General features: G+C 50.9%; 1 long non-coding RNA gene across 1 annotated transcript; it reads right to left on the bottom strand.

Annotated features, from left to right (window-relative positions):
• Window positions 1–20011: 20011 nt before the first annotated feature.
• On the bottom strand, window positions 20012–22621 carry LOC132673619 (uncharacterized). The gene is made up of 3 exons (XR_009608132.3): window positions 22064–22621; window positions 21871–21977; window positions 20012–20883 (listed from the first exon to the last, which is right to left on the bottom strand). It is a non-coding gene; the product is annotated as an uncharacterized LOC132673619 (long non-coding RNA).
• Between the last annotated feature and the right edge of the window lie 50 nt (window positions 22622–22671).

Below are 22671 nucleotides of genomic sequence, written 5' to 3'. Positions count from 1 at the left end.
CATCTCAAAACAATATTGGGCATAACAGCAAGTTGCAGAAGGGTATGTGCAGCTTGGTAGCATTTATATAAAGTTTCAAATTATGCAAAACAGTGCAATGCCTTGTTTACAGATACTTACCTATGTAGTAAAAATATAACCACATGCAAGGGAAGGAAGAACAACGAATTCATTATGGTGGAGATGGAGTAGGAAGGGGGTCCATAGGGAGCTTCAATGTTCCCAATTGTTTTATAGAAATAAAGCAAATCTGGAATAAACACAAAAATATGTTCTTCTCTGACAAAGCTGAGAATGGGTCCTACAGGAGGATAGTTGAAACTTGTAACAACTCCTAGGATAGTGGCACCCAGGTGTGCCCCACATCCCACCCCTGGGCTGGGCCAGGCATTAACCCTTTAGTTGCCAGGTGGAAGAGAGGTCCAGGAGGCCCTCATTTTGGAAAGCAGGGTAACCCAAGGGCTCAGGGTGACAGCTAAGTACCAGCCTGTATGAATGTAGCTCAGTGTTTTAACAACCCGGACATCCCAGCTGAATCGAGCTTGGGATCATGAGTATTCATTACATGAGTTAATTACATTATTCTTAACTCTTCTGCCTGTTTGAAATGCTTCGTGCTTTTTTCAAAGAGTGTAGGCAGAAAGGGTACTGACCATCACAGGAGTAGAAGACAGGGACGCAGAGCCGCCTGGCCGTGGCAGAACAGGAGACATGGCAGGAAGTATGCTCCTGCCCTGAATCTCTTATAGCTCAGCCAGGGAACGTGCCTGTGTGCTGTGGACAAGGGGGTGACAGGGTGTCGGCCACAGGAGGTGGAGCCCTAGACCAGGGAAGAGGGGCGGCTGGGTAAGGGGTGATAAGGGGCCTGTAGGGGTGAATTGCGTCAAGAGGGGGAAAGGCTGAGCAGTGTGATAGGGTGTAGAACACAAAGGGGTGAGGTATGGGAGGGCTCTCCAAGACACCTGCCTTCTTAAAGACGATCAGCAGGCAGGGCAGGGCAGGGCCACCAGTGAACTAGCCTGCCAGCAGCGGGATCAGCGGTTGGGTGAGCCTTGGAGCAGGCATCCGCCAGGGACCTTCCATTCAATTCTGCCGGCACCTGGGAGCCCAGGAAGACTCTAGCCATCTCTGAGGGGCCTGGGCAGAGCTGCAGGCCCCGTTTTGAGGCATCTGGGGTGTCAACTCAGGCAGGGCACTGCTCACAGCTGGCCCGCAGAGATATGAGGTATCCGCGGCCTGCTTGAGCCTTACCTGGCAGGGCGGAGGCCGGGCGGGAGAAGCCCAAGGGTGTGCAACCCAGAGCTGGGCCCACCACTTGGAGGGCCACCCAGAACATCTTCTCTCATCCCGGCAGTAGGGTCCATCATGCTGCAGTAGTGGGGTACGGGTGGGAGTGTGGATCCTCCACTCTGATCAGCTTCAGCCCAGGAAACCTGGGTCTGTCTGAGAGTATCCGGCTCCTGTCCAGGAGTTGAAAGCAGTCCAGGAAAGCAGGAAGGGATGTGGTGAGGGCTGAATCTCTGCACCCTTGGCCCACCATCCAGGATTTGAGCCTAGATGAATTCATAGCTCTGCCCGGGTTAAGCCTCATCACTTCTTACCTGCCTGCACACACACACACACACACACACACACACACACACTGGCCTTCTTGCCTCCTGAAAAGTCCTGGCCAGTCATGCTCCACTTAGCAGCCACACTGGACCATCTTCTTATACCACTTTATTTTTTTTTTTAAGTTTATTTATTTTAAGAAAGAGAGAGCAGGGTAGGGGCAGAGGGGGGCAGGGAGCCGAGAGAGAATCCCAAGCAGGCTCAACAGAACTGTGAGATCATGACCTGAGCTGAAACCAAGAGTTGGATGCTTAACTGACTGAACCACCCGGGTGCTCCATATACCACTTTATTTTATAGCATTTTTGTACCTCAGGTGCAGAGACCCGAGGTAATCATAATCCTCAGTAAAGCACACACAGATTTTTTTTCTTGTTTCGTTTCATGTGTTTTATTTTCCCTTTTATCCCATCCCCCTCCCATGTCCCTCTTGAATGCCACAGGCACTGACCCAATATATTTGATCTACAGCCTTGATATGCCTGAAGGATAAAATCTGTAGTGAAACTTTGTGTGTATTTATGTATTGTCAATAAACAATGCAGCAGTTCTCAAAGTGTGGTCTAGAGATCCACAAGGTTAAAACTATTTTCATAATATGAGGATGTTGTTTGCCTATTTCATTTCATTCTCTCATGAATGTACAGTGGAGTTTTCCAGAGTGTACAGGATGTATTATATCACAACAGTGAATCAATCCATAAGCAGATGTAAGAATCCAGCTATTTTTTTTTCATTTTTTTTAATTTATTTACCAGCTATTTTTTATAAAGCCAGATATTTAAGAGATTTACAAACTGTTAAGCAATGGCACTTCTCACTGTATTTTTTCTTTTGGAAAACAAAACTTTTTTTTTTAATAAAATGTTAACATGCAATGGATTTGTCTTTTTAATGAATTCATAAATGGTTTTAAATGTTCAGTTTCTGATTTTGATAAATACAGAGATATAACCCATACAAATATAATCTCTTTGGAGTCTTCAATAATTTTTAAGTATTTGGTTCTGAAACCGAAGTTTGAGGATTGCTGGTATAATGTAATCAGTCGCCTCTTTCCATGATTTTGCACTTGGCACAGGACTCAAGACTCCTCCCTGGGCTGTGTCATTCATTGCTCCTAAGGCTGCTTCTGCTTCCATGGTGGCCCATTGCATTCATGGATCTACTCCCTCTGAATGCACAGCCAGGCTCCTGGTGACTTCTGGCTGCCACATCCAATATCATTGTGAACAACCTCATCCATGCCCCCATTTGAAGAATTTTGCTGGGACATATACCCAGGAGCAGGATCTCTGAGCCAAAGAGCACACACATATTTAATTATAAGAATTTTTTCCAGACTGGCTATACCTGTTCACACTCCTACACTCAGTGTGCCCAAAGTCCTCAGCTCCCCACACACCTATCCACACCTGGTATCTATCATCCACCCTTCTAATTTGCCATTATGATGGGTACAAATGGTAACTCCTGCTTTTGATGTATGTTTCACTGGTTGTTGAGGCATCTCTTCACATATTTCAGTCATTTGGTATTCCTCTTCTGAGTATTGCCCGTTCATATTCATCACCCATTTTTGTATTGGGCTTCCTGTTTTTATCTTGTTGATTTGGCGTTCTTTGAATAGTCTTAATCAGTGCTGCTCAAAGAGGGGACCAGTTGCCTGTCTAAGAAATGTTTGTTAAATCAAGACACTGCTTCCTTCATCAAGAAATTCTTGCTATTAAAAGCAAAAATCTCAGCTAAACTAAACAGAGTGCTTAGTGACCATGGTCTATTGACATCTCCTTGCAGACCAGAACTTTTGCATACTGCATTTCTAGATAGAATTCCTTGTTGAGTTTTCTAATCTCCCATTTCTTTTTCAATGTCACTTTGGTGTCCTTTACTGAATAGAAATCTTTAATTTTGATTTTTTTGTCTTATGGTTTGTACTTTTTAGCTCTTGTTTAAAGAGTCTTTGCCATTTGAACTCAAGCTGAATATGAGATAATAATATTGAACAGAGGGGCTGTCATCATTTTTTGTGTGGATATAAAAATGTAAAAAATAAAATAAAAAGGTCTTTTCCCATTCCAGGTCACACACACAAAAATTCTTCTACACCTTCTACTATTAACCTTATAAATCTGTCATTCTCATTTAGATCTTCAATTTGTCTAGTCTACTTTCATATATAATTTAGGGTATGGATACAACTTTATCCTTTTCCATATAGTCAGTTGTTCCAGGATGATCTACCAAAGTCTATTCTTTCCTGGTGTTCTGTGTTGCCATCTGTATCACTCTATCTTGTCCCTGTATACTCATGAGACTATTTCTGGGCTCCCTGTTCTGGTCTATTGTCTGTGTGTGTATTCCTGCTCCCATCTTATTACTATAGCTTGTAGTATTCTTATTGTCTGGAGGAAATAATACCCCATCAAATGGGATATCGTTTTGGCTGTTTTCACAAAGATCATAAAGCAAGAGTTTCAGCAAAATAAAAGTTAATTATGTTCTACATAAATTTCTGAGCTGGTAGGCAGTTCTGCACATGGGCACTCAAATTTCCAGGTTCTATCAACTCCGTTGCTCCTCTGTTCCCTTGAAGACGATCCTCATCCATGGGGGGAGAGTGGCTGATTGTTCAAGCATGTGAAAAGGAGAGAGATGTCCTTTTAAGGACATGGCCCCAAAGTTGCTCACATGTCTAGTCACATTTCATTGACCTAAACTTGGTTACAAGCCACATCTAGCCGCAGAGGATTCTGGGAAATATGGTGGCTGACTGGGCAGCCATGTGCTTGGGCTAAAACTGTGGAGTTTTATACTAAGAAAATGTAGAAAGAAATGTAGAAAGAATATGGAGGGGGGAAAAATGTCTTGCTATTTTTTTTCAAAGTTGATTTGAAAAATCATGGACCTTTATTTTTCCACATAAACTTTGGAATGAATTTGTTGACTTCTTTGAGAAATCCAGCAAAATTTTGTTTTTGCTTTTTAATTTACAGATGACTATGGATTTTGTTAATATCTTTCCTATGTTAACTCATCTCATTTGTGGATATAGAATATCTCTATCTTTTCAAATCTTTTAAAATTTCCTTCAGAAAACAGTCTGTTCTCTCTAAGAAAGTCTTGTTTGTTTTCTGTTAGATTAATTCCTAGATAGTTCTTAGGTCCTATGATGTGAATAGGTGTCTCCGTTTTGATTATATGTTCTGGCCACTATTGCAGTGACAGACCAGGGAGTGGCAAACTATGGCCTGCAGCTCAAATCCAGCCTATGACCTGCTTCTGTATGACCCATGGAGATAATAATTATTTTCATGCTTTGAAAGGGTTGTTAAGAAAAGAACGAAAAGGAAAAGGAATGTAGGATAGGAACCATCTGTGCCCCGGAAAGCCTAAAATCATTACTATTTGGCTATTTATAGATAGTTTGTCAATGTCTGGTGTGAAGGAATGCTGGTATATTTTTTTAAGTTTATTATTTTGAGAGAGAAAGAAAGAGGGAGCAGGGGAGGGGTAGAGAAAGAGAGAGTCCCAAGCAGACTCCACACACCTAGTGCAGAGCCCAACTTGGGGCCCAAACTCACAAACTACAAGATCATGACCTGAGCTGAAGTCAAGAGTTGGACACTTAACTGACTGAGCTACTCAGGCACCCCAGGAATGCTGATATTTAAAAAAAAAATTTTTTTTTAACCTTTATTTTTGAGAGACAGACAGAGTGTGAGCAGGGGAGGAACAGAGAGAGAGGGAGACACAGAATCTGAAGCAGACTCTGTGCTGACAGCTCAGAGCCTGACGTGGGGCTCGAACTCATGAACCGCGAGTTCATGACCTGAGCCAAAGTCAGACATTTAACTGACTGAGCCACCCAGGAGCCCCTTTAAGTTGGACATTCATCTTGCCACCTCATGAGTTTCTTACCAGTTCTCATTGTTTTTCTGTTGATTTACTTGGGCCTTCCACACAGTTTATAGTGTCTTCAACAAGTGATCATCTTCTCTCTTCCCTTTCAATCCTTATGTTTCGTTGCCTTTTCTTTGTCTTATAGCATTGGCCATTCACTGTAATACTATTTAAAAAAAAAACAACTCAGTAGTGACAGTATAAGTATAACTGCCTTGCTCTAAATCTTAATGAAAATGAACCTAAAGTTTCTCCAATAATTAAGATTTTGCAGTTTTTGGGGATATAAACTTTATCAAGGAAACCCCTTTCTATTCTTGGTTTTCTGAGAGGTTTCAAAACAGAAATAGCTACTAGAATTTCTCAAGCGGAATTGAAATAATCATACGATTTTGTTCTTTCATTAATAGGAAGAACTGCATGATAGATTTTTCTGATGCTAAACTATCCTCGAATTCCTAGAACACACCCCATGTCCACTATGCTCATAAGTTAAATAAGTCTACAATTTCCTGTACTGTCCTCATCATGTGTCAGAATCTAGCTTATAACCAGCATTATTAAATTAATTGTTATCTTTCCTGCTTTGTCTAACTCTGGAACGAATTTTGTCAAAGAGCAAATTTAATAAAACTCACTTGTAAGACAGTCTGGACTTAGACTTTTGGTAAAAAGAACCGTGTTTTCATTTCAATTTTTTAAATAACTATTGACCTGTTCAACATTTTTATTCCTTCTTGAAGGAATTCCGTTGCTCTGTGTTTTCCAGGAATTTAATCATTTTGCTCAGGGGAATCAGTTTATGATCATGTAGCTATTCTTACTATTATTATATTCTTAGACTATCATTTATTTGTAGTAATTTTCATGTTTTATTATATCTTGTATTTGCATATTTATTCTATTTTTTTTTTATCAGTCATATTGCTTTATTCGAAGGAGCAACTTTCGGCATTCACGCCTTGTCTTTTTTTTTTTTTTTTTTTTTTTACCTAAAATTCGTTTCCTCAAATTTCTACCTTCTCAAGCTGAATGCTTAGCATGTTTGTTTCCTTTTTTCTTGTTCTCTGATAAATGGATCTAAAGCTATATATTTTCCTGCGAGTCTTTTTTTTTTTTAAACTGTGTCTCAAAATGTGGCCATACAGAATTTTTATGGTCATTCAAGTCTAAGTATTATATAATTCCCCCTGGTGATCTCCTCTTTAATCCGGGTGTAATTTACTAGGATGTTATATAGCTTCCAGACATACAGAATGTTTGCGGCCATTCTTCAGCCCCTGATTTATTATTTTATTGCGTGGTCATCAGAGAACATAGTTTGTATGGAGTTGATTCTAAAGCCTGCACGGAAACTTCCTCTGAGGCCCAGAACAAGGATGATTTTTGGAAATCCTCCGTTCATGCTTCGATAAAACTTGCACTCTCTGTGCAACATGTTATGTGCCTATGTCAACTTCAGTTTATTCATCGTGTCTATCAGGTTTTTTACATCATTTTTGGTCTGCCTGCTCTATGACTCGCTAAGATGTAGCGAAACTGATGATCGCAATCGTTGGTTTACCAAAACTGTCTTTCTAACGCCAAAATCCAACTACATCAGTCCCATTGCTTTCGAAGAAAAAAGAAAGAAAAAGGAAGAAATTCTTGGCGGGGCTTGGGTTCATGCCACGCTCATGCCCCTCTTACCCAGACCCGGCTCACCTCCTTCATCAGTTCACCGCTGCTCCATCAACAGCCCCCTCCCGACACACGCCTCACGTTCCCACCCCAGGGAAACCCTTGCTGTGCACAAACAAGAGGGACGCCCTCCTTTCACACCCTGTGCCTGCGCACTGTGACTCTTCCTCCTGGAATTTTCTCCTGAGGCCTATCTGGCTCCTTATAAATACTCACTTGCCCTTCAAGATTCAGCTCAGTTTTCCCACCACCGTGGCCCCGCAGACACCTGGGCTGCAGCCAGGCCTTGCCACCTCCAACTCCCCTCGGGTGCCATACCCTCTCCTACCTCTGAGCCTCTGCCCAGGTGGCCGCTCCTCCTGGGGAGGCACTTCTCCAGATGCTTCTATGTCTGCCACGTCTTCGTGACCTTAGCCTGGCCTCCCTTTCTCTTAAAAAAAATTCCTCCCCCTGTTGCACATGTTTCCTTCAGCCACATCTTGCAAACATTTATTGGGTGTCCCTCCCCTCGCACCCCCCCCCCCATTCTCCCACCTCCCTACCCCCATGTGCTACGCTTGTGGTTGACACTGAGTAAAGGGATAAATGAGACTCCAGGCGCCTCCCTGGAGGAATTTCTACTCTGGAGCCTGGAGTGGCCCAACTCAAACGCCAACGGGCTCCAGGGAGGTACCATAAACCCATCCACAGCCGGATGGCTATGGCGAGACCCCGTCCCGTGTGAAGGGCACAGCTATGCCTCGGTCACCACCGCTGCCAGTGTTTGAAAATGTGGGCCCCACGTGACCCCGTTGCCCAACGTTTTGAGAAAAGCCATAAACTTGAAGATGTTGCTAACCAACTCAACTGTTTCTGGAAACAGTACTGAGCAAACGGAAGAAGCCTGTGGCCTGTGGCTGCCCAGGCTTCAGCCTCTGGTCTGAAGGCATGGTGAGAGGGCATCTAATCCAGCCAGAAAGGAGGTTCCCAGGGGAGAGGCCACTTGAGCAGGTGCTGGGTGATGAGCAAGAGGAAAGAGTAGAGAGGATCTGGGGAGACTGTTCCCGGAAGAGGGACAGGAGATCAAATAATAACCTCACCTCGGTGGTTCTGGGCGGCACCCACCTTGCCAGCCAGGAGCAGGGAAGGCCTGACAAGCCTCCCTGGGCGCCTGCGTCTGCCTCCACCTCAGGTTGTACAAAAAGGACCTCCCACGCGTGGGGCCCCCTCATCTGCCTCCACCCCAGACCTGGCCCCCTCCACAGGAATGGTAAAGGGGGAGGAGAAACCAGGGCCCCTTTGCCACGCCTGGGCTGGCACCAGGGGAAGCCGGATTTAGGTACACAAGGCCAGGACAAGACTGAGGCCCGTTTGGTGGAGACGGAGCCCTGGCTTTGGGGGTGGTGATGGGCGGGGCAGGCCCACAGCTTCCAGGTGCCCCCTCCACAGACCCGGCACATCCCTGCTGGAGGACAGCCCCCTCTTTCGCTGTGAGCCAGACCAGCTCGGGAGACAGGTGGACGGGAGGTTCAAAGAGGGGCGTGCCCTCTCCTTCGGATGGCCCGGCTCCGGTGGGCGTGTACCCCACTGGGTTGTTTTGTCTTTTGTGTTCAGTAGAATTTTCTGTTTTCTGAGGGGGTGGGGAACTATTGGAAGACTTTGTGCCAGAGCCGACAGGAGAGGGGCTCCCAGGTTGTTCTGGCTCAGGGCCGCAGAGGTGAGAACAGGTATGACGAGGCTCCCTGTGCCAGGGGCCCCGCCAGGCTGGCATGCCGCACCCTGCCCCCCACCCCTGTGCCAGTCTGTGAGCGGCGCACGTTCGCTGGGCACCCACTGAAGTGTCTGAGGGTGGAGGGGGTCTGGGGGCCGGGAGGGGCTTCAGGAAAGAACACAGAGCAGGGACAGCAGGTAGGCTGTGTCTTGAGAGGTAAGGAAGTGTTTGCCAAAGTGATAGGGAGAAGGGCACTCAGGGCAGCGGGAAGAGCTTGGCAAAGGCACAGAGTGAGAAGATCCCGCAGTATTAGCAAATGCCCGCTGGCTCTTGGATGGGGGCTTATAGTTCAAGGGAATGGGGACCCTGGGGAATGCTGTGGAGCCTGAACTTCATCCCGCAGACCGTGGGGACCACTTAGAGAAGCCACCTGGGCAAGGGAGGAGAGGGGCAAGCCCCGTGATGCAGACCGGAAGCTGTGAAGTCTGCTGGAGACAGAGCCGGCAGGACTCGGTGAACAGGTGCCGGGGACGGGGGCGGGCTGACCAGTCACCCCCGATGCTCAGGGTGTCTGAACTCTGCCAAGAGCCCTTTTTCCCCAGAAGGCAGACCCTGACACCGAGAAAGCTTGGTTGAGTGCAAGGTTTCGCCACAGAAGCTCTCTGCGCACTGACCTTTGTGGGGTCACACTCTCCTAAGGCCCAGAGTGGCACATGGCCTCTGTCAGAGCCCCGGGGATTCTGTTCCTGGGACTCTGAAGCCGTGAGTCCTCCTTTGGCGTCTCAGGGCTCTAGAGCCAAGGGACCCATGGGGCAGTCCAGGATGCACTGTGCAGGGTGCTTTTGGAAGTGAATCCCTGTCCCCAGCAGCAAGGCCAGGGGAGGGGGTGGGGGGCTTGGAGTCGAGCTAAGCTGCCATTGAAAGCTAGCTCTCACCTGGAGACAAATGAGACCCTGGCCTGGTCTCTCGCCTGTTTCTTCAAGCCGCATACTGTGCTAAGTGACCTTCTGCTTAATTTCATCCAATCAGCACAAATTTCCAGGGCAGGCACTTTCACTTGGCCTCGTTTAATAAATGGAGAGACTGGGACGCCTGGGTGGCTCGGTCGGTTAAGCATCTGACTTCAGCTCAGGTCATGATCTCGCGGTCCGTGAGTTCGAGCCCCGTGTCGGGCTCTGTGCTGACTGCTCAGAGCCTGGAGCCTGTTTCAGATTCTGTGTCTCCCTCTCTCTCTGTCCGTCCCCCATTCATGCTGTGTCTCTCTCTGTCTCAAAAATAAATAAACATTAAAAAATTAATAAAGTATTAAATAAAAATTAATAAAAATTAATAAATAAAATAATAAATTTATAAATTTATTAATATATTAATAAATAAATTAAAAATTAATAAATTAATAAACACACTCTGTTTCCTCTTTCTCTCTCTCAAAAATAAATAAATATTTTAAAAATTAAAAAAAAAAGTTGTAATCACCCGAAACCACCCACATCCGGGGCCCGAGTTGCTCAGTATCCGTAGGTCTCCCAACCCTGACTCTGTGCTTCTAGGCCTGGCGAGAGAAGGAGCCAGCCCCTGGGAGACACTTTGCCCTCCCCATCATCTCCCATCCCTACCCTCCTGTGCCCTGGGAAGTTGTCAGTCAGATAGAGTGGCCCTGTCCCAAGTTAGTTTTCCTGTCTTTTTTTTTTTCTGCCTCAAAGCAGAAGACAACCCCCCAAATTCCTAAAATTCCAGAAACTGTCAAATAAACCTCTTGTGTCTGTACCATGTGACCTTGGGCAGGTCACACACCCTCTGTGAGTATGGACCACGAGAGGCAGGTGGGGTGGGAAAGCTTCCCAGCAGGGAAGTCGCCCTGCGCCTGGGGGGCGGCTGTCGAAGCTGGTGCAAGTTGTAAGGCATGCGGGCAGGCACACACACTTGGACTCATGCACACTTGTGTGCCCGGTCACAGAGCCGAGCAAAGCCTCTGGAGCAAAAGGAGGCAGGAGGGTGTCCTTCCCACATGTCCCCTTCCTTCCAAGGCCGCCTAAGCCTCCAGCCCCTGAAGCCACCTTGGGTCAACACATTGGCCAAAGAGGCTTAGCTCCTCTGGCCACCAGCAAAATGCAAAGTGTCCCTGGGACGGTGGGTTTCGGGGCTAGGCCTGCACCCCACCTCCCCCTCAGCCACAACCCACAGCACCTATCATTGTGGCGCCCGTAAGAGCAGACACATGCCCTCAACAAGTGACTTCTCAACTCTCGGTCCCTGCCAGAAAAGTCCTCCCTGGGGCCCCGCACCCCTACACCCTCCGCACACACACTCATTAACATACTCCCACAGGCACACGCTGTCGCATGCACGCACATTTACACACCAGGACGCATGTATGCACACTCACACAGACGCTCGCACAAAGCCCAGCAAGTCTCAGCACACCCCGTCAGACGCTCTTGCCCACAGCATGGGGCCGGTACCTGTTAAATTATGCCAACTCCACCAGAAGAAAGGTATTCTCTTTTAAATCGATTCTTTTTCAACAGCTGCTAATTATATCCAGGGGTTTGGGGCTTGCAAGCCTGAACGTCCTTCTAACATTCATTAATCTCTCTTTTTAACAGGGAACAGACCCCAAACTCAGAACCATCCCACGGACAACCACACCTAGCTGGAATTAAATAACCATTTTTGTTTCTGTTGCTTCCTGTAAATGGCAGATGTAAGGTTTTCTGTTTACGGTAGTGGCATGGTTTCCTTTCAGACTGAAGGGTTGTTTTTTCTGGTGTGTGTGTGTGTGTGTGTGTGTGTGTGTGTGTGTTTAGTGCATTAATCTAAAGAAAAATATTACATAGGTAATGGTGTAGGAAGTTCCAGAAAACGGCACAGGTGGGCAAGATCTGACTGACTCAAGGATCACCTCCAACAAAAGGTCCTTTCTGACCCTCCCCTGTTTGGGGTGCCCCACAGTTGCTATGGTAACCATGTGTTTTTATGTCTGCCGCCCCTGCAGACCCTAAGCGACCTATATCCCAGATGAGCCACCCTGGGCCCAGGGCTGCGGCTCAGCCAGGTCGGTGCTGGGTTTTGTGGAGTGAATGCATTAGCACCCAGGTCCCGGGCTCTGCCCAGTCTGGCCATCCTGTTCATGCCCTTGCACATTTACGCCGTCTTTGGGTCCAGCCCCGTCTGATGGATCAGCCTCCAGTCCAGAGGCGCAGTGTTGCCCAAATCTAACCTTATCTCTTTCTGAGAAGCGCTGACCTCTCTCCTGAGGCGGGATTCAGTTTCCCCCCTGCCTGCCAGACCCTCCACTGGGATGTGCCCTCACCTCCATTCCTCCAAACCCACCACCTACCTCCCTCTTCCCCAGACTACACCAGCACCACTACTCAGCTCCAGCCCTGCCTCAGTGTCCCCAGTGGAAAGCTGTGGTGTCATCTGTCTGTCCTCCCTTAGGGTCCTCCCGCAGCCAGGGTCACGAGGCCTGAGGGGGCACCTCCCCCCCTGCCATTGCTCCTTGAATCAGATTCTGCTCATTGCCTCCCTGAACCGACACTCTGGCCTTTGAGCACCTCTGCCTTCAAGACCCTTCCTGCACAGTTCAGAGGATGCTACTCCCTCTTCAGCCCACCATGGCTCCCTATCGCTCACAGAGCAAAGTGTGAGGAGACTGGCATTTATGGAGCTCCTTCCATGAGCTGTAAACTGGGTGGGGGTTTACACACAGCACCTCACTTAATCTTCATGATAACCTGCCAGATGAGGAAACTGAGGCTCAGAGAGGTGAAGCCAGTTCTTGAAGGACAGAGCGGAAGAAAGACAGTCCATGTGGAGAGAATCATGTACAAAATGGCACAAGGGCATGAGGGTGTTTTGTGAGTCAGGGAAAGGTTGGGTGTGACTAGAAGCAAGCGAGGAGGCCCAGGGAGCTGGCCTCTGACTTCCAGGGAAGCAGGCTGCAGGAACTTTTTTCTTTTTAAGTTAATTTATTTATTTTTGAGAGAGACGGCGTGGCGTGCAAGCGGAGGGGAAGGGCAGAGAGAGAGGGAGACACAGAATCGGAAGCAGGCTCCAGGCTCTGAGCTGTCAGTGCAGAGCCTGACGCGGGGTGTGAACCCACGAACCGTGAGATCATGACCTGAGCCGAAGTCGGACGCTTAACCGACTGAGCCACCCAGGCACCCCCAGGTCGCAGGGGATTTATACCAAGATTGGCACGAACAGTAGGTGTCTTAGGAAGACAGGATGGAGCGAGGGCGGGGGGGTGAAGTCCAGACCAAGGCAGCAGGACCTCATGAGGAACGGGGACCCACTTGCTAGAATTTGCCAGCTGGGTGTTTCAAGGCCCACGGAGGAGGTCAGAGGCGCTCTGAGGTGTCTGGAACACGGGGACTCGGCACCCTCGCTCTCCTCTTCTTACCCCTCCATGCCACCCGACTTGCTGTGCATGGATTTGTCTGGCTGTCATCTCTCCTCACCCCACCACCACCCACAATCCACAATGTGAATTCCACGAAGGCGGGAACTCTGTCCGTTCTGTCCCCTGCTGAAGCCCCAGTGCCTGGCCCCACGCCGCGTTCCAACGAAAATATGACGAACGAGTGAATGATTCAATGAATTCGCCGAATTTGTACTTGGGAAGGTAGAAAAGGAAATCTGTCCGTGGAAAAAGAAAAACAGCTCCCCTCCCTCCCCTGCTACCCTTTCCCCCACACTCCGCAGGTAATCGATGCTGACCTGGGGGGTGTTTGTTAGCAAATCAGTTGGACTTTCTTTTTCTTCCTCTGAGTCCCTGTTCTCTAGCAAGAGCCGGAAGGGCGGGTGTGGAGCTCACACACCTTTGACTACCCAAGAGGCAGCGGGGATGGTGGGTGAGAAGACAAGAGACACAGGAGTCGTCCCCCGCTCCCCCGCCCCCCACACACGGCTGACCCCTGGTTGAATTTCCTCCGTCTTGGCAGTTGCCTGATAAGCCTGTGGGGTGAGAAAGGGGTGATACCTTTTTACCTCCCCCTGGATAGACCAGGGAAGGTGGGGATGTCTGTCCTCTGGTGGTCCTGTCTTCTTCTGGGATGGTCAGACTTTAAAGGAGACCACCCACAGACCCACCGACCTACCCACCTGCCTCTGGACACTGTCTGACCTTGCAACAAGGCCAGAGAATGAGGGCCTGTCCCTAGCCTTGGGGCTGCGGTCTCTGGAACACGGCACAGTGCCCAACGCATGGTAGGTGGTCAACCAATATTCTTGAATGAACAAAGGACTGTCACTCTGAGTGGCTCGCTTTTCCTGGTGTGTAGAGATGCCTTGACTGCCAGGTAGTAACAATTGCCTGCATACTCTCCATGATCATAGTGACCCCAAAAATGGTCACCCACAAAAATGTCACCATGCATTGGTGCAATGCCTTCCTGTGGGCTTCCCTGAGCTGACAGCAACTCTTTTAGTTAGGATGTAAATCACATGCCTGTCTTACAAGTGGGGACAACTTCGAAAGTCACTGCCAGCCCAGGAGGGGAAGCGGGACATTCTGAGGCCCCATCCTGCTTTGCGCTGCCTCGAGGAACCTCTGATCCTCAGGGTGTGTCGTTGGGGACAGGTTGTGGGGAGGTCTGACCTCACCTAAGGGCGGCGGTGAAAGGCTGCTCCGGGGACGGGACATAAAAGCTAAGTTTGAAAGCCAAGAGCTCCTGGCATTCCCCTGGTGGGCGGGCGGGTGGCAGGGTGTAAGCACTCGCTAAGGCATCCCATTGTTTCTTCTTGAAAAACATCAGGCCGAACCGTGCTTCCCAGATCCTTGTTCCTGGGCCGGCTGACCAGAAGCAGTAGAGAGCAGGGACTCCGTGAAATCTGGGGCCCTGGACCGCCCTGGCCTCCCAGGTCACACAGTCCAGCCCTGCCTAGACCTGCTGGCTTCTTAGTGCCCAGCCTGACATCATTCAGGGAAATCTGGGCCTCTCCTGGGAGACTCCAAGCTCCCTAAAGCAGGGTGGGTATCACTGTGTGCCCTCAGTGTCCCGCCCTAGCTGAGAGAGGGAGAGAGAGAGACCTCACAGTCTCCTGCTCCTGGGGGAAGAACTTGGTGAGTGCCAGGCTTAAACAACGGCTGGCCCTCCTGGGTTTGCCCCCTAACCTCCCTGAAGGCTGGGCTATTGGGGGTCTGCTTGGCTGGCAATGGCCTTAATGGCAGTCGAAGACAGGTGGCTCTCAGGTTCAGGGTCTAGAACCTGTAGAACAAAGGCTGGGCCAATCTGAACCGAGGGCTGGGCCGGTTCACAGGGAAAGCCAGAGAAAGTAGAGAAAGTCACAAGGTGCTACTAAGACTCCTGTAGGCAGAGGGAGGGGACAGGAACCACACAGAAGAAAAGGAAACAGAGACGGGGATTGTCCCTGGCCCAGGAGGGAGAGTACAAGGGAGAGGAGTGGAAGTGAACACAACACCCTCAGCAGTCTTGGTTCTGGAGGTTTCTGGTCCAGGCCGTCCATGTGTACAATTACTCTCTTTTCTTCCAGCAAATGGCAGCATCTCTATCCTCAAAATCAAAGTGGCCCTGCCAGCATGCATCCCCCCCATCCCTCGTCGTATTGGTTTACTCTGCGTTCAGGGGACCTGTGGCCCCCACAGATGGGGCTCCTGACTCCTGCTTCCCACGCGGAATCTGTCTCTCAGCCAGCTTCTGGGAGGCACTGGCGGGGGAAGGAAGCCCACTTCCCTGTGGGACCCCGGGTTTTGTGATTTTCATCATTATCACATGGCACTTTAAAAATCAGATTTATGCCCCGGACTTCCATCACCTGCAGAGCAGCTTAATGCCATAGGTACTTTGTGCTAGTAGGGTCTTTTGGCCCCATGGCACTGAAGACCTTGTTTCGAGCTACATCCCAGAGTCTACCACGGAATCTGTACTTGACAAATACTTGTGGCAGTGAATGAATGAATGAATGAATGATAGAAATAGCTAATATTCACTTGCTATACACTGGGCCCTGTTTGGGCTGCTTTTCTATATTATTTCAGTTAATCTTCACAGCCAGCTAAGGGTAAAGCACTGCTATAGTGCCCATTTTACAGATGGGAAACTGAGGCTCCAACAGGTTACATGGTTTGCCCAAGGTCACTCAAGCTAGGCCTTGATCTCACCTCTGGAGTTCTCCTGCTCAGGAAACCTCACCTGCTGTTTTGAGGGATGTCTCACCACCCTAAACGTTTTATAACCAGCACTCAGGGTGTCTACTGCTCCCCCGTCCCAGGCTCCTCCTGTCCAGTGAAGTTTTGCCCTGCATACTCCATCCAATCCCACTGGACCGAAGGAAAGAGTAAGTCGCGCACATTTGAGCTTGAGTCAGTTGCGAGCAGCTCTCAAGCCAGGTGGCCAGCGTCGGGGAGGCAGGTGGGGCTTCTCTGCAGCCGCTTGTCTCCCCTCATGTCCGCCATCCATTTAACATGACGTCCCCGCCCCTCGCCAAGTTCCAGCCTACGCCAGGCTCTGAGCAGGGCACTGGGACTGAGGAGAGGAGGGGCCCTAGAGCAACCCACAGGAGTGTCCTGGGGGCCACTGCCCCAGAGAGCCCCCCGGGGGCTCCGGAGAGTAAGACCACCTCGCCAGGCAGTGATCAGAACCACCTTGGTGGCTAAATGAACTTGTGGATGATGACTCAGCTGCCGTGCGGGTTAGTAACTATTGTGTCCCTCACAGGCTGGGAACCATGGAGAGAGCCTGCCGGGAGGACATATTGAATTGCCTAGCATTTGTGAGTCTGTGCCCAGGTGACCTTCCTCAGATCCCTCTGTGGGCCAAGGCAAGTATACAGAATAAATCAATGCAAGGGCTGCCCAGGCTCTGTGCCTGAAAATGGCACCCCCGGGGTCAGCAGGGTTTAGAGCAAGCACTGTCATCTTACACGCTGCCACCCCCTGCACCCTAATCCTCACGAGGCTATGGGAGCTTCCTAACGGCTCCAAGACTCCGATGCCCCTCTTGACATGGGGCAGCAGAGGCTGGCTGTGGCCCTCCCATAGCCCCTTGGCCCTCCCTTAGGGTCACCTAAGCTTCCGTGAATAGTTCCCGAGCACTGGGATCGCTTCCAGCCAGCAAGGGGTCAGCCCCAACCCTCTGTGCGACCAGGGCCTTCACCAACAGCTGCACCCTGCCAGCCTCAGGACCAGGAGAGGAGGAGGTCCTTCCTCCCCAGCTTCCCTACATCACTCCTGGCCCAGCCAGGGCAGGGGAAGGCAGAGGAGAATTCTTTCCATCTCCATATCCTAAGAAGTATCCTTTACAGAGAGCTCCCTGTGCACGACCCACTCCCGACAACAGCCCTGAGAGGTCAGCAGCCTGGGCCATCAACCCCACTTGACAATTGGGAAAACTGAGGCTAAGGCCACCACAAGGCCGGTGTCAGAGCTGAAAGCAGCCTTCAGAGCTCCAGAACACTCCCCTGCCCTTTCTGCCCCCCCACCCCCGCCATGGCAACCGTCCCCCATCCGTCACTGACTCCCTGAGAAAGAAAAAGTGGCAGCTGGATGGGACGATCCATAGCTGGGTTGTGAGCCCCTGTCCTCCTTGGTGCCCCCATGGGTGGCAAGGCCTCTCAGAGATGGCTACAAGGAAGATCAGGGAAGGGGTGGTCTGCCCTGCCTCCGATGAGACTGGTTTGGGTGTTGGCCTGGGCAGCAACCGGCACAGCAAACTTCTGCAAGTTTAGTCTACACTCTTGAGCACACACGTGCACGCATCCGAGCGTGCGGACACAGCCCCGCCCTCCACCAGCACTCCCCAAGTGCCCCGCGTGTGTGCGTGAGAGAGTGGGTGGGTGCCGGCGTCTCCAGAGCTCGCTCAGAGCCCCCCCTGCGTGTGGCTCTGCGTCAGCTGCAACCTTATGCACGGGCAGCCGCCTCTGGAGAATGATTTGAAGGCTCCCAGAAACACCCTTCCCCTCCCCCAAGCCTGCCACGGACCTTCCCAAGGCCCCGCTGAGATGCAGGATGGGAGGGGACCCCAGCAGCGGTCTCACGGCGGGCCAGGTGCTGTGCTAAGTGATTTACGCACACCCTTCCTCTGTATCCCCGCAACAACCCTGCGAGAAGACCATTATTTATTTCATGGTTCACCACCCTTTTGGTAGACCTGAGAAAAGGCAGGCTCGGGGAGGTGGACAGAGTTGTTCAGGTCCCAAACAGAAAGGGGCAGACCCAGCACTGAAACCCAGGTGCCCTGGGGTCCCCATCAGACTAAGAAAAGAGGCCAAGGGACCAGGTCCTTTGGTGACTCCGGCCTGGCTCAGAATAGAGGAGTCTCAGGAGAGAGAGAAGCCCAAGATGGGATGGCACAGGCCACCCTGAAAGAATTTTCTGGATTTGCAATTCAGCCACAGTCGTCCACAGCTCTTTAAAGTAATAAGACCTAAAAGTGGCCAGGGCCGTGCTGTCACCAGATGTGCGTGCGCACACACACACACACACACACACACACACACACATGCACGAGCATATACACATCCACACGAGCATCCGTGGCAAGAATGACCCTGAGAAGAAGGAAACGTCTGCGGGCTGGGGACGGGGAGAGGGTTCTGGTACCCTGATGCCCGAGGACAGAGATCGATACCTGAGAACGCCCCCTGCACCCCATTCTTCAGCCTCCCCAGACAGTTGCTGCCTGTCTAGCAAACCCCCAAGGGGCCCCTACTTCGAGCTGAACCCTGTGCTGGCACATGGCCTGTGTCGGCTCACTGTCCCGACTGTCTCAGACATGGTTAAGCAACATCCCAAGAGGACACAGAGCTGGACTCTGAACCTGGGTGTGTCAGACTCTACAGCTTTGGGTACGTGAGGTGGGGCAGTTTGGGGAATGGAAGGGAGAGGTAAGACGTACTCTGGAGCCCAAGGTTCGTTCCAAGAGGGAAGTCTCAAAGGAGATGAAGGCCGCGGACTGCCAGGGACACCTCTTCAGAAAGAATTTTCTAGCCAAGAGGAGGCTCAGAGAAGTTCGAGGCCCACGGTGGGCCCTCGAAAGGGGCGGGTGTCCTTTCAGCCCAGGACCTGTCATCTGGGGAGGACGGATGCCAGCAACCAGGACCACCGAGCAACAAAGGCTGGGACACCTGTGTTGGTGGTGGGGGTGACACCAGATCCAAGGTCACCCACTGGGGACCTAAAGGCAGAATTTGGCCCTCAGGTATGTTGTGCTTGGTCCCTACAATACCGGTCCACAAGTGACATTTTAAAAATCTTGGGGCGCCTGGGGGGCTCAGTCCTTTGAGCATCCAGCTCTTGATTTCAGCTCAGGTCACAATCCCAGGGTTGTGGGATCAAGCCTCGCATTGGGCTCAGCTCTGAGTGTGAAGCCTGCTTGGGAGTCTCTCTCTCTCTCTCTCTCTCTCTCTCTCTCTCCCTCTACCCCGCTCTCATGCTCACTCACTCTCTCGAAAATAAAAAAATATATATATTTTTTAATCAAATTAGTTGCCAACATTTAAAAATCAGGAGGTTGTTGGAAATCTAACAAGCAGGCACCAATCTGCAGGTGAGTAGCAGCTGTCCACTGTAGAGGGGCTTGCACAGCTCCCTGCAGTCCCCACCCCTCCCTAGGGCCCACCCCAGGCTTCTGTGTCCATCCTGCCAGTCCCTGTGGGTCTTCAATTTTGCTAGACCTTGACTGGATGGGGGGCCTTCTAGAACTTAGACGCCAGGTTCTCAGGCAAGCGGACCTATTTCCAACACCTCCTCAATGTGCCGGAACCTGTAGGGAAGCCCCTAGGTGTCGGAGACATACAACGTGACACGACAGTGTGTGCGAGTAACTTGCCCTCCGGTGGGTAAGCAGAAAATCAAACTCAAGGAGAAGGCCCATCCCAACACTAAGATTCTGGGATGCAAGGAATAGATTGGAAGCGGAAAAGGAGGAAAATAGACATAAAGGGGAAATGTAACCTGGAGGCCTGGTGGTAAGAATAAGGTGGCAAATATGGCTGCCTTTTTAATATTTCAAAGTCTCTGTGATGGCTCCATTTGGTGGATACGAGTGCATCGTTTAGCTAATGATGTGTAACAAACCAGCCCGAAACTTAGAGGCTTCAAACAACAGCCATTTACTCAGCTCGACATCATGCAGGTCAGCAATTTAAGTCTGGCTTAGCTGGAAGGTTCTTCCGGCCTCAGCAGGCTGGAGGCTGATCTTGGCTGGGTGGTTCATGCATCAGAGATGGGTCAGCAGGGGGCTGGCAGGTCTAGGATGACACCTCTCACGTGTCTGAGGTCGGCTGGTGGTCAGCTAGGATGGTGATGGGGACTGAGCCGTGTGTCTCTCATCGTCCAGCAGACCAGCTGCGCAGGGTTCCAAGAAAGTGAGCGGGAGCATGCGAAACTTCCTGGGACCGACGTCAGGACCCGCCGTTTCACAGTCACTTCTGCCATGTTCTGTTGGCCAGAGCAAGTCACAAGGCCAGGCCAGATTCAGATGGTGAGGAAACCAGCTCCATCTCTGATAGGGGAACTACAAAGTCACACCGCAAAGAGTGTCTGTATAGGAAGAAATGTATGATCTACATATTTTTGTCATTGATCTACCACAAAGAGAAAACACACACAAGTGGCTTAAACAAGATAGACTTTTACTTTTCTCTCATATAAAGAAGTCCAGCAATGATTGGGAAGCTCCTTAAAGTCCTCAGCAACTCAGACTTCCATCTTTCTGCTCTGCCACTTTGGTGCACCATCTACCCTTAAGTGGGCCACATGTTCCAAAATAGCCACTGGAGCTCCAGCCATCAAGTCTTCATTGTGGGCAGGAAGCAGAAAGAATTGCGGTGGAAAGGAGAGACAATGCACTAAAGAGCGTGCCTTCCCACTCAACAACTTTTGTCCAGGTCCCCTTGGTCAATACTGGCTCTAGATGGGGGCAAGGGACGCGGTCCTTGAGTTGGGGACTTTGCCATCTGAGTAAAATCAGGTTTCCGTGAGGAAAAAAAAAGATATGGAGAATAAATACGAGGTATGAAACTAGCAGCATCTGCCAAAGGGAAGAGAGGTAGAGGGGAAGAGTTAGAGCCTCTTGGCGTTTTAACTCTCTCGAGAGCAATAAAGAACTCTTTTCTAATTATCTGATTTGTGAGATTATAAAGAAAATAAACATCCGTGTGCCTAACAGGTAGGAAAGAATGATCAGTCACTACCCCATCAACAGGGCCTACAGACTCAGGACCCGTCCTCAAATCATCCGTCCTGGAAAGGCGACACCCCAACATAGTAAGTCTCCCCACAGCAACCTGCTCCCTCCAGCTGAGAAGCCTGGGAGGGACCCCGGCCCCAGGCAGGGCCCAAATCCTATCCGGATCGTGTCTGCAGGGAAAACCTGGGGGCACTGCCATGCCTTGGGTGGGGGACAGCTCCCCTCCACCCTCGGCCCCCCAGACCTGCCGGCTTCAACTGCATCCCCTTCTCTCACAAGACTTGCTGACTCCAGATGAGCCCTCCAAGGGCCCTAAAGGGGACAATAAACGTCAGGAGAGCCTGACGTCAGAAGGAGGTGATAAAACATAAGAAGCAGACAGAGCTTCTCAAGTCTGGCCCAGACGCACGGGCCCCGACCGTGACTTCCCGCCCAAGAGCCATTTCCTCAGACATCTGCGTAGCCACAACACCTTGCGCGAGAGGCTGGGCCCGGGGCAGAGGACAGAACAGCCTGGGAGCCACAGCCTCAGTGTCAGCCTCTGGGCAAGCAGTGCAGAGTCACGGCCGAGCTGCAGCTCCCTGGAGGCTGTTCCTCCCCCAGCCCAAGGAAGAGCAAAGCCCGTTCCATTTGTCATCCAACGGGGTATTGACCGGACACCCGCTGGCACCCGCGTCCTCTGCCGCAGTCATGTGGCCACCTCCGGGCTCAGTGCTCTCGGCTGACGTCAAGCAGAAGGGATCGGAGCCAGCGAGGGCCACCAAGAATTCTATGGCATAACCTTGCCCCCGTGGAATGAATACCCTGTTTCAGGACCCCCGGGCGCACCTGGGGAAGGAAGGGCGTGCTGTGCGGAGACCTCAAAGCTGGTCCATCAAGTATGTTCCTCATCTTTGGCTCCTGCCAAGTATTCCATTTGAAGAAAGGGCTCCCAGCTATGAAGGCACGAACGAGTGGGTGAGTGAATGGTTGACAGCCGTGCACCGCGAGAGCATCGTGGGTCTACTCCACACGCACTTACCAAGTGAGTAGTAGGTGTGCCGGGCCAGGGGTACAGGGAGGAAAAGACGGGCCGTGCCCACCGTTCCTGCGCAAGACAGTTCAATGACCCTGCCCCTGTTCATCGCCCGTCTGCCCAGCCTGGTCACGTCCTCCCTCCTACCAGCGCCCTGATCCGGGACCCACGACCCACCACCCCACCAGCTGCCCGGTGTTCCTCCCCCAGGGGTAGCCCCGACTGCCGCCCCCGTCGTGGTGGCACCCGCTCCTGGCTGGTGATCGGATGTGGGTCGCCAAAGCTGGAATAGAGGTTTCTGGGGGCTCCGGGACCACAGTTTCTCTCTCGTCCAGAGAGCGTCCAGGATCGACCCTCTGCCTCCTCTTCCGGCTGCCGTCCTGGAGGGGCGTGAGCCCAGAGCCGTCTCGTTCCCTGCCCAGAGAGGCTGTCTGCCCACAGAGGAAGCAGAGCCAAGATTGCTGTGGAGAACAGGTGCTGAGCCTTCCCCAAAGGCCCCGCCCCTGGGCCTACAGTTCTGTGAGACCCAGATCACCCCACCGCTTAAGCCTGCTCGTTTGGGGTTTCCGCATCTTGCAGCTGAAGGCATCCCTGTGACCTGGCCCCATAGGGGC

The sequence above is a fragment of the Panthera onca genome, chromosome C1, assembly GCF_046562875.1.
Source record: "Panthera onca isolate mPanOnc1 chromosome C1, mPanOnc1 haplotype 2, whole genome shotgun sequence".
Lineage (NCBI taxonomy): Eukaryota > Metazoa > Chordata > Mammalia > Carnivora > Felidae > Panthera > Panthera onca.
The sequence above is the reverse complement of the archived record's forward strand: the minus strand, read 5'-3'. Positions and strand labels throughout refer to the sequence as shown.